Raw genomic sequence first — 13,026 nt, 5'->3', positions numbered from 1 at the left:
TGCAAACATATCCACATTGCTATGATCAGATGCTTTTCTTATACTTTATTAAAAAATGCTTGCTGTTTTCTCAATTTTGTTGTGTGTTTATTTTGTTATTGAGAGGAAAGCGTGCAGCACATATTTACATATTCATCTAACCGCTGCTCTCAGCAGTGTGGGCGGCGTCAGATGTTTGCTAACAGTATACCACTGCTCACATATTTCAAACCTTGTTTTACCCCTAAGAGAAGAATGAATAAGAACTTTGCCGTGTTTGTGACTCAAAAGACATTTAGTTTGATGTTCTTAAATTCACCATGAAATCAAAATGGACAATTCTTATTTTTTATGGAATATGGCAATATATATTATAAATTATATATCTGTGCACATCATTATTTTTTACATCATCATAAATTCATGTGCCCTCATCTTTAATCAAAGTAACTTATTCTCTCTTGCAACGACATCTCTTCTCTAATGACGTGTTTTTCAACGCAAGAACGGGACAACCTGTCACTCACTTGAAATATCAGCAACAGCAAATGAGAATGTACATACTGTATTTTGCCATAAGTGTTATCTGTGTTTCCCCATTTGTGAAAAGCACCGTCCACCATGTAGTCCACTACTTTGCACCCTATACAGAGCAGCCATAGAAATAAAACGCACACACATGCTCCATCATTGTACAACAGGGAATTACACTAGTAAATCTGAGTTATCTGAACTTTTGAGCAACTCGTAGAAAGTAGTTTACCCCTGTAATGAGGTCGAGAGCCCCTCTGTGGATCCCGGGGTGCGGCGTATATATGTGTTCAGAGCAGCTCAGTGGTAATTCTTCCTTCCTCTCTCCTGCTTCCGGCTCAGTCTGTCCCCCAGCATGCATTGCAGGCGTGACCTCAAAGCTAAATACTACGCCTTCACTTAAAAGGACACACACCGGGGTCCAGGCCTTGAAGTTAGTCAGCTTGAAACAACAGGATTATTGTATTACAGTCTGTGTGTGAAAAGAAGAGAGAGACTAAGTTCAGTCTGCTCTTCCGTTGTCTCTCTCTCCGTTGAGCATCAGATGATATCTCCAAATATTGCTTTAGAGCACACACACATATTTGGAGACCCCCGGTGTGTTTACCCCCTCATCATTATTGTTGTATTATTTATTTATTTAGTTAGTTAGTTAGTTAGTTGTGTTCTTTTTTTATTACTGTTGTTGCTGAAAGAGATACTCCTAGAGAAATACAACTTGGCCGAACTTGCATCCTCTTTGTTTTCCCCTCTTTTCCTGTGAAGGGTGGCAGTTCTCCTTTCTTCTCACCCTCGTTCCTCTCCTCTCTTGCTCTGTCCGGGGAGTCATTATTGCTTTGGTAAATATTTCATATCCTTCAATACCTCTGCACACAAACACCTGACAACCTTTCAACACTCTCTCTCTCTCTCTCTCTCTCTCTCTCTCTCTCTTCTCTCTCTCTCTCTCTCTCTCTTACGCATAGATCACAGATCAAAACAGCTCCCTCCTGCAGTTCCGTCTTGCATTTACATCTGCAGGTTTAACACACACACTACACAGACACTGAGGTTTGTGTTTTAAGAAATAAAGGAGATCTTCCTGGAAGTTGTCATCTCTATGGCCAACACTTCTTAGCTTTTCTGCTGCTTGACTGAGAGCTTTTCCCAAACATTACTCTTTGCACAGATGAAAGGAAAAGGTTCAGAGGCTGCTGGTTAGCTCATGAAAGAACGTGTATGTGTGAGTGTGTGTGCGTGAGTACTAACATCCTTTCCAACCTTGAAAAGGCCTGTAATCCATCCTTCTCTGCTGTGTCTATGCTGTTGCTCACTTTCTTTTGTTTTAGAGGGATGCAAAAGGATAAAGTTGGAGATGAGATGCTGTCTCTTTTATGTGTGTGTGTGTGTGTGTGTGTATGTGTGTTTACATTGATTTAGCATGGACTAGATGCACTTCTAGCCTTTCATCTGGATGCACAGGCCTCCCATCAAAAAGTGACCCATATTTTATACCATGATGCTGTTATGAATATATGGACAACATTGTCTTTACGCAGTGCAGCGTTGTTAAAGAGCTGCTTCATTGCCAATTCATTGCTGACAACCGATAGAGGACATTTGCATGGTTTGTTTTTTACAATGGTTTGTATTTGTATGTATACTGTGTATCCACCACTTTTTTTGTTTTGTATATCGTATAAAGTATCCCATTATCTGATGTTAGTAAATTATTCAGTGAGTGAGTAAACTGCCCGAATGTATCAAACTACAATTTCGACCCGTTTGACCGATTTGATCAAAAGAGCGAATTTGACATCACTAGTTCTGATTATGGGTGGAAAATAATGTTCTTCTTTATAGAACATAATAGAAAACGAGAACAAAATTCAATTGAAAACTGAAAACCTTTTAAATTCTGGTGATCAGTTAATAAAGTTCAGATCATTTTCAATAATAGTTCTTTGTTCTTGAGGTTTCAAAGAAATGATTGATTTAACCATGCTTTTATTTTTATATAGTTACCATTTGTAAATTATAGGCCTGAGCCAAAACAAAAATTCTGTTTCTGCTCAAAACTGACTAAAATGAAATCCTTTAATTTCTAATCCTTGAAAGTCAGCACATGGATATCTGTATTTTAAATTGCTATGCATGCACATAAAAATATGTGAATTTTCATGCACAGAAACCAGAACAGAGAAAGGCCAGAGCATTTTTTGGGTTTCTCCTTCTGTTCAGAAGTATTGTACTGTCAGCAACAGTAGTATGTTTTCTTTCACAGTGACCCAGAGGGAATGTGAACCCTGAGCTTCTGCCAAATAGAGAGAAATGTAAAGTTTCATTTGATTCACCTTTTAATTCCTTATGAATCTCATTTTTAAAACTGTTCAGTTTGCAGTCTTAGTCACATCATGCATTTGCTTTACATTTAAAAAGTCTTTATTTAATATTTATATTTAGGAATGAATAGTGGAATGTGGCGAGCAGGACGAGGCCGAGGGCCGTGGGAGAGCGGCATGAGGCCGGTGGCGTGATTACTCTGATGAGCGACACCTGCAAGACGCACCGGTCTCGAATCTCTCACGGAGGAGCGGAAGCATAAAGGAGGAGCGACGACAGTGAAGAGCGAGAGAGGACAGGCCTGATTTGATTTTATGTTGTGTTTTGTTTCTGTTTTGTGTGGCCAGCAGTCGTCCGTGAGGGGCTGCTGGCCTTTACTTTCATTTTGTATTTGGTTTATTTTTGTCATTAAAATATATTGAATGTTCGCCGGTTCCCGCCTCCTTCTTCCCATAACTGTTGAACCTCGTTACATTGGTGCCGAAACCCGGGAAGAAGGAGGAACGCGCTGTCAAAGAGCCCTCGCCGCTGTGGGGAATCCGCGGTGCCATCGAGCATGGTGAGCAGAGTCCGTCGCCATGGACGCTCGAGGCGGTGCGCTGGAGTGAGTTGCCGGGGGGACGGTCGAGCTCGCTGCTGGCCGCCTGGGTGCTGGAGGGACGGCTGCCGTCCGTGAGGGAGAGGAGGAGTCGCCGCCGTTCGCCGTGGGCCGGAGCCTGCTGTCGTCCGCCATGATGGGGAGGAGCAGGGAACGGGGGATTCCTGCCGTCTGCCCGTATCCGGAGGAGCCGTCGCCGTCCAACAGGCGGCGGAGGAGTCTCGTGCCGTCCACCGAGGGCTATCCAGCGCCACCGCCAGGCACCGCGGAGAAGATCGCCCAGCTGGTGTAGGGCCAGATGGCAGCGCGTTGTGGGAACCGGCCTCGTCCTGCTCGCCACATGGAACATTAGTTATCATTGGAAAAAAAAAAAGAAAGAAAAAAATTACATGACTAGCATATTCTTTCTCCAAGAAAAACACAATTGTCCGCTTCATATTTTATATTTTAATTTTACTGTTTTGTTTGTCCAATCTGACTCCAAACCAACGTTTTTATATTAGTAATCACAAAAAAATAAATTAATAAAAATAAATTAATTAATTAGAGGACTCTAAATTAACTTCTTTACCCATCAACTAGTGTGCAAAAAGAGAGATGCTGGATTTGGAGAAGCTAGGTATCAGTTCAATTCCGATGAAATTCATCCGGAAACGGAATGGGTTGAGTCTGGCTTAGACTGTCTAATGCTGTAATCCACCTAAAACTAAGTAGGACATAGATAAACAAGTGCGAAGCGCGAGTCAGATGGATAGACTCGGGTGTTGCAGCCTTTGGGTTAACTGCAGGTTAAGGCCTCTGCAGCTATATCTGTCTGTAAACAAGATACTTTATGATTGCGTATACTCTTTTTATGAGATTATTAATATAAAGTTTAATCACAGGCGCATTAGTAGTTTGCAGTGGTTTCTCCCAAATCAGGCCTCATACTCTCCAGTGTCATATAGAAACACTGATCATAGTCCCGTATTAAAAAGGCCTGTTTCCGCTGCTGAAGGGGATTTTCTCTGTGATCAGCCTCTATTCTTTTCTCTTTGCTCTCTGTCTTTTAGCCCCTTAACTCTATCATTTAACAGATGCATTATTCAGTGATTAAACAATGCCAGAGGGGCTATGAGCTCTGATGTCTTTCTATAGGACACACACACACACAAATTTTAGGCTTCTACAGTGGACATTAATAATGCACTGTGTGCCAAGGAGAGCCAGATTTACCTCGACCTGGTTAGAGAGAGCCATGTTGATATCCTTTTGTTGATTATACAGTGCTGGAAAACCTCATTTAGTTTTTCTCATCTGTCTGTGTCCAAATGAGACCGCTAACACATGTAGATTGGCCTGATGTTGGCCCAGTGAAGGCAAGTCTGATTCAGGGACTGGTATTAATGTTTCAGAAGGCTGGTGGAGGACATTTGGGAATGAGAGAGAGATGCTTTTCAGAGCCATATCCCAAAAAACAACAGGAAGAGAGAAGTCAGAACAACAGCAGGTGTGTTAGAGCACTGTTTTATGATCCTGCACTATTGTAATATTGAACAATGAACAAAAAGCCTGTGTGTGTTTGTGTATGTGGAACTGCCATTTAAACCCATTTATCTTGTAGACAGACTGAGCACTAAAGGTGTATAAATTTAATTTCTTTATTTTGAATTTCACCTCCAGCAATTCCGTAAATTGCATCTTGAAATGGGAGTAAAACTCAATGAGATTTCACATGAATCGGATATATTACTCGCACAACTGTATCTCCTGTTGCTAAGCTGAGTAGTTCTCAATCTCTCTCTGGCTCTATTCCAGAACTTAGTGAGCTGCCTATTGAGGAACAATTTTAAGGCATGGGTGCACTCTCCCACATGAATGACGATAGAAGGATTATATCCAAAAATGAAGATTTTGTCAACATTAGCACTCATGTCATTCCAAACCCAATGTCAAATTATGACAATGTTTATTTTTGGATGAACTATCCCTTTAATTATGCTGGTGAACTCTGCAAGAGAAATGTTGATTATAAATAGAATTAATTCAGTACATGCGATTTTATTGATAAAAGTTGTTATATCTATTTATTTTTTTTATTACCCCTTATTTTTATGAGGGTGTCAGTTCCAAAACGGTGCCCCTGACACACTGATGGTTTGCTTCATGCAACATGCTAGTGTAACAAAGGCCAGCTAGTAGTCGCTGTGCAAGTAAACCTCACTCCTCTGATCTCAATAGGCGCTGTAGTGTTTAGCCTCCTTGTTAGAGCGCCTGACTCTTAAGGCCATTGCACACTGAGTCCGAAATTTGCATCCGAAATTTTCGCACGTAAAAAAAAAAAATCAACCTCACGTTATGTCAATCACGCTTGCACACTGTCTACGAAACTTTCATCCGTAATAAAAAAAATTCAGATCAGGTTCGATTTTCTGCGTTTTTCGCATCCACAGCCAGTATTTTGAGATCAATTCAGAGCCACCGTACAAGCGAACGACAAAATCGAGCAGCCAATTCGATTACTAATCATGTATTATTTGGGTATAAAATATAACCTGTATACAGCTGTTCTGTCTGCCCAGCGCTTCCGCCGGCCGTGTGTGTGTGTGTGTGTGTGCGTGTGCGTGTGCGTGTAGGCTATGTGTATGCGTGTGTGTGTGTGTGCCCATACCTTAGACATATACTGCCAGTCTCTGTTCAGGATCGATTGGTTCACAGAAATTGGTGGTCTTCTTTTTAATATGTGGCTCCAGTATCGCTAGCAAAGCATCAAACTGTTCCACTGACATTCTTAGGTAAATTTTGAATCGTTTGGGATAATTTCGCAACTCCTTGATAAGGAGGTGAAACTCTCCTTCCTCTCTGCGCAATCTCAGGATTGGATGGACCCAATATTTCCTCTTTCTTTTTCTCTTTTTAAGAAGAAAGAGGGCAACAAAAACAAAATCATCCTCACTGCTTGACGAATCCATTTTGTATTTTTTGCGTTTTTTTCCGCAAAGGTTTAATAAATACGCATCGGACTCAGTGTGCAAGGTTTCTGTGCGTGATGAATTTTAAGGCTGACGAACACGAAAAAACGCATACGAAAATTTTGGACTCAGTGTGCAATGGCCTTTACGCCGGAGACCAGGGTTCGAGGCCCGCACAGAGTGGGGCGAGTAGGACCCGGGTGGAGGGGTTACACTAACATCAAATTCTTAAATGTATGCTTTTGGCAGACACTTTTATCATGCAGCATACAACATGCAATGCATTCAGGCTATACATTTTATTTGTATGTTTATATGTGTGTTCCTTGGGAATCAAATCCACAGTCTTCACAGTTCTCCGCTAGCTGAGCTGCAGGAACACTCGAAGAACAAATGTAAGTCGAGTCTCCGGTGTGGAGCGCTATTTGTATAGCTTGTGGAGTTGCTGCCTACGTAGAGCGTTCCAAATGGTGCATCTCTGATCGGACACTGTGTAGGTAGTTAATAGCTCTTTCTGTACACTGCATCTGAGACTCTACTTTAAACCAAATCCTGAAGCATTGACTGCATCTGCGAATAACTCTGTTATTCGAAATTCAAATTATGAAGACTATTCAAAAGTCACAAATAAATAGCGTTAAACTTTTCATGCCTACTTTAGACGCAGGTCTGGCATGAAATTAATCAAAAAGGTGCTGGGTTTTTTTTTTTCGCCAGGGGAAGAGCGAGAAAAAAGAGAGACGGAAGAGAGGAACTGTCATTTCATATTGCGAGTTAGCTGCTTAATTTGATCTTTGTAAAACTAAGTTGCTTCAGGTATGCAGCATACAGCAGTGCTTATAGCCTCAGGGCCGAAAGAGACAGAAAGAACCCTTAGAGATTTCCCCCTCTCTCCCTCCCGTTCTCTCTTCTTGAACCTCCTCTGAAGTTGCCCTTGGTTCTACATGTGTAGTGGTAATTATGAATGAGGAAGAGTTAGATCGGTACAAACCCATGAAACATTTTACAGCTCACTACTATTGTAATAAAGATCAATGCACATCATATCGCTACTTGTCCTGAGACTTGAGAGGGGGTGAGAACAGTGTTTTTTCTTTAGTATTCTTTCATTCTATAGCTCTCTCTCATCATCCGTACCAAAGGGAAGCGTATCAGTTTTAATTGTCGTTTGCTAGCTTTTGTGATATGCTGTGCTGAAAGACAGCCGTCCTGAGAGACATTCAGGGGACATACTATGAGAATAAAAGACGGTAAGAAGTGATTAGAGAGTGAGGGAAAGGAAGAGGTGGAAGATGGAGTGACAGACAAATTGTTCGACATACAGTTAGACACCGTTTCTCTCTTGCACGGCACACAAAGTGGCATATTTTGATTGATTTGTGGCTGTCTTAAAGGGGCATCATTTTAAACAGGCTTGAGAGATTTGTGTCTCTCTTAAAGCGTGCTCCGCTATATAACTTTTCAGTCAGCATGTGATTAATGCACTCAGGATCACTTCATGGGTGATAAACTTACGAATAAGTATCTTGGCAACACATTAAAAATGAGTCACTGTCACAGATAGGAAAATATGTGCTTGCTTAAAAGAGTGAGAGTGGCTTAAAGTTATTCCAGCTTGCCATAACTCAAGCACTTTTTCAATTAGAAGTTTACTTTTTTAGAGGTTTATGGAGAATATTGTGCTTATGTGGTTTCAGCTCCATTTCAGTTCAGCACTGCTGGTTTAAAAAATGTTTGACAACAACGGTGGATTCTTATCTGTTATATAAAGTCAATTGAAAGTCAATGCTTTACTTAGCATAAGAAATGTGTTATTTTTCCGTCTTCCACTGCAATCGAAACACGTTGGCATTTAAACTTTAAAGTAAACCAAATAGCTTAACAGGCTGCTTGAAGTTTAAATCAAATATTGTTTTGGATAATCATTTTATCAGATGAGAGCGAATCTCAAATCGTCTTATCAGAGCAGCTCTGAGACTAGTTATTTTAATCCCTTGTGCTGAGGACGGGGTTTAATTGATTCACCAGTGCTCAAGCTTTTTTAAAGCGATAATGCCATGGTGGACTTGGGTCAAAACCATGTTTATACAAAAAGTTTGTGGAATACTGTATTATTAGTGCTCTGTATGCCGTCTGTTTGCCCTTCAGACATACTTAAGACATACAGCTCAATGACAACATACTTTCCGCTGTATCCCGTGGACTTAATGGCATATTAGAAACCTGCTCAAATGCTGAAGTTCTGCCGCTTTAAGGCATGCTTGTCAAATGTACAGCAAATTAGTATATTCTATTATTGATTTTAGTATACAGTTAATAAAACCATTTACATGCATGAATACAGTTAAATAGATACAAATGTTATTTCCAAATACACTTACAGTGTCAATTTAATAACCCAGCCATAGTTTAGCAACAATGCAACCTAAACAGCATTTAAAATCTGAATTAAATATAGTAATATGTAACAATGAAATTTAAGCAGAAAATCAGAAACTGTATCGAGAGATTTTGAAATGCCTCACAGTGATTGGCTGCTGCCCATTTTAACTTGCATAAAGCTGAGCATTTCTTTACTTTTTGCTCTCTTGTCATTTCAACTCCCACCCCACAAACACAAAAAAGTTTGGAAATCCCAGCTCTACATCACGGTAATGAGTGCATTAGACAGGTAAGTGTCCACGTGTCTTTGCAGTGTTGATTGGTAATAAATTTCACCCTCTCTATATGGTCAAACATTTGTAAGCTTCGTCATCTCAAAGTGACCTTTTAATAGCATGGAAAAGGTTATTCGTTCCCTTATTCATTCAGAAAGCTGTAAACTTTTCCTGTCCTCTGTCAGCACTGATATCAACAATTCCCGCTCCTGATCTTCCTGAACTTCTCACCTGTGGCCGTGGCCCAGGCTTGCAAGCATGCTTAGGCCATTGATGAATTTCATCTATGGCTGTCAGTCATGTTTCTGTTTTATTGTCCCACCCAGGCCTTTCTGTACTTGGACAAAGTCTTCTAACTCTGCAGGCGGCAGCTATTTTAGAGTTCAGGGCTGGGTGATTGAGCAGGCTCGCCTAGACGACGTTGTGAAGTTGTGAAGTTATTCCCCGTGTTACTTTCACTCTTTCTGTGTGTTATCCAGTGTATTTGTCTATAATCTTGACAGCAATCCTGTCGTAACCCGACCAGCCCGTAGACGTCTCCCCATCAGCCTCTGCACCGTTTGGCCCAAAAGCCCCTATTAATCATAGTCTAATTGAATTCTAGCAAACACATAAAACTCTGATTGGGTTTAGTTATTTCATTTTGCAAACACATGTCTCTGGTGAACCGTGTAAAGTGATATGCAGTGGTGAGCCATGTCATCTGGAACTGTCTCGCTGCTCTGGCTGATGTTTAATAAGCAGAAACATGTGTTGTCCCCGATTTGACTGCCATAGCTGGCCTGATGTCCGGGGAGAGCCATACTTCTGGATTGAGCCACGTCTGTTCCTATCTGTGATTAATGCTCTGTGATTTTATTTTGTGAAGGATAGCTCTTGTGGTTGCTCGTTTCGTCTCTGTGACCTGCTAAACTTTAGTCTGGAATTGCTCGGATGGCAGCGAGACAACAATGAGAATATTTCCGTCAGAGCCGACCGGCACTGGAAAGCCGGAATAATTATCAGCAGCTGTCCATATCAAACTTCAGAGCGTCAGGAGGGACCCCTCTCCCTTCAAACGGACACGAGTGACATGTTCTCTGCGCTGGACTGGATGAAGAGCGAAAGAGGAAACGGGCAAGGAAAACGAGGGAGACAGAAGGAAAGAAAGAGATCCATATGTCTCTGTTGTACCAGTCAGTGCTTATTATCCACAGAGAGTTGCAGAAAGTTTTGTGCGTGTGTGCGCGTGCGTGTGTGTGTGTGTAGATTCAAAGCTCCACTCTGTTATTAGAACCTACTCTCCACTGCCTTACTGTGAGCTTAAAAGATGTTGTCTCATTTCATCATTTAATACACATTTAAAGTGGTTTTGAAATGGCTGAGCCCAGTGCGGTCTGCAGCCCTAATAGAAGCTCTTCTCCTCCATTAATACATCCAGACTTGTGATCCTACCAGAGAAACACAGACCCAAGTACAAAGCACTTGTCAACGGTTAACAGTTGCTGTTACCGCACATAGATCAGATTGAAGTTTTCCCCCGTTTCTCATTTTTAAAGGAGCAGCTGTCGCCATCAATGTTCCTTCGCTGCCTAACCAAACTTCCCAACCAGAGAGATTAGCAGTGCACGCCACTGATTCTGCAGATGGTATGAATGCACAACCTCAGTTGTCATGCTTTCATTGCGAAACCTGTAGAAAACTCGTCTCAGGCTTATAAATTATGTTGCATTTGTGAGGGCCAGCTGCTACATTGCTACATGAGCACCAGCATTTCAACTTAACAACAACATGTGCATTCGCTGTAGATGACGCTGTCGTTTTGAATAAATCGTAGCTGCATTTTTTCGTTTCAATTTATGAGAATGTCTGTATGCAGCATGACCAACCCATTCACAGGTTTCAATAATAATTTTTATTATTCCTTATTCATTGTGACAGGGGGCCATTTTTAATAATAACTATTAAAAACTTAATATTTAATTTCCTTATAAAGCTGCTTTTATATTTGAGAAAGGTGGTCCCTCCAATGGGATCCTTATTTTTGAGGTTCCTTTGTCTCAGAAAGTTTTATAACCTCTGATATGCAGTAGTTTGGTTCATGCACTGTTTTTCATTTCTATGTTTAGCTTCTCACACTCCACTATGTAGAGTAAGCTACTATTACCAATGAGTGCATAAAGCACCTAATGTTTCACTCTACATATCTGATAGAACAAATATCATCCCGCTGCTTTTTATACTCTAACAACATATACAAAATATGACGTATACTAGTGTAGATACTACTTCGAAGGTTTGGGGTTTTAGAAATTGGTTTTTCGCTTTTATTCAGCAAGAATGCATTAAATTGACAGAAAAAGTGACAGCAAAGCCTTTTACTTTGTTAAAATAAAATCCATTTCATATAAATGCTGTTCTTTTGAACTTTCTATTCATCAAACAATCCTAAAAAATTTTTTTACACGGTTTCCAAAAATATTAAAGGATTAGGTCACCCAAAAATGAAAATGCTGTTATTAATTACTCACCCTCATGTTGTTCCAACCCTTTTGGAACAACATAAAAAGACTTTTGCTTTATATGATGAACAGATTGAATTTTGGTTTTTATGTCATTCATCAACTCACACATCAGTTACAGTTAAACGGAAGCTCAAGCATGTTCGCTTGACGTGCGAGAACCAATGAGGTTCATTCTTGTGTGTTATGCAGCACGTTTGAGCTTCAGCAAGAACCAATGAGGTTTATTCTCGCACGTCAAGCAAATTCGGTTGAGCTTCTCTTTATGTTCACTGATCAATGTTTATATGTGAATAAAAGCCTAAATTTAACCTGTTCATCATATAAAGCAATCGTGTCTTTTCAGAAAATCTGGACTAAATCGCTCGATTCATATGGACTAGTTTTACGATCTCTTTATGAAGTTCTTGAAGCATCAAAGTGGTAGTTGCGTAGCTGTCAATGGAGAGTACAGATTTTATTAAAAATATCTTCATTTGTGTTCCGAAGATGAACGCAAGTCTTACAGGTTTTGGAACAACACAAGGGTGAGTAAATGATGACAGAATTTTCATTTTGAACTAACCATTTAAGCAGCACAACTGTTTTCAACATTGATAATAATAATAAATAAAAGAATTATTGAGCACCGAATCAGCCTATTAAAATGATTTCTGAAGGACAACAATTTTCAATTAAAATATTTTCAAACAGAAAAGTTAATTTAAATTATAATAATAATTTTGTAATAATACTATGTTGCTGTATTTTTGATCAAATAAATTGTCAGCATGAAGACTTTATAGCAGTATATGTGAGATGAGGTGCTCCTTCCCACTTCCCGAAATTTATTCGCTTCAATCCAATATCCCCCATAATTCAGCAGTGTTGTCTCCCACCTTGACGTACAACTAGTAAACGCTATATTTGAATAACTTTTATAATTTCACGATGGGCCACAGAGACCTGATATCAGTTACTGGCTTTTAAGAGTCTGGCACAGGCCGGGATGCCAATCCTCGTGCTTCAGAGAACACTCCTGTCCAAAACTAACAGAAGGGACAAGCAGGCAATTTTTGGAAATGCGGTTTTCAGTTTCTGCACATATTTTTCCAGCCGTGCTGTGAGGCCATGATGAAATGTACATCTGGCCCCCGATAGCGACGTTTACCTGAGTGTGTGTCAGGTGATAGCCTGCCTAATGACTCTGGAAGTTAAACAGAGGGGCTTTTCTGGCTGAGGTTTCACAGAGCCCCCCACGCCACTAAAAGTGTCGCTCCACCGGTAAAATGTGATCCTTTTGCTAATGAACGACACGCTTCATTTGTCTAGCTCACACGCCTCCTGCTCCGGCCTCTAGGGGGAGCGGCACTGAATGATGCTCTGTTTTTTTCCTTCCGCCCCACATTAACTGTTATTGGCCACTGTAAAGTCTTAAAGCAACGTTTGTGGAACATGGCTGAGAGAAAGAGAGTTTGTGTTTAGGGCTGTTCCTGCATACACTACCA

Source organism: Abramis brama (genome assembly GCF_963993115.1).
Source record: "Abramis brama genome assembly, chromosome: 3".
Taxonomy (NCBI): domain Eukaryota; kingdom Metazoa; phylum Chordata; class Actinopteri; order Cypriniformes; family Leuciscidae; genus Abramis; species Abramis brama.
This window is presented reverse-complemented; position numbering follows the sequence as displayed.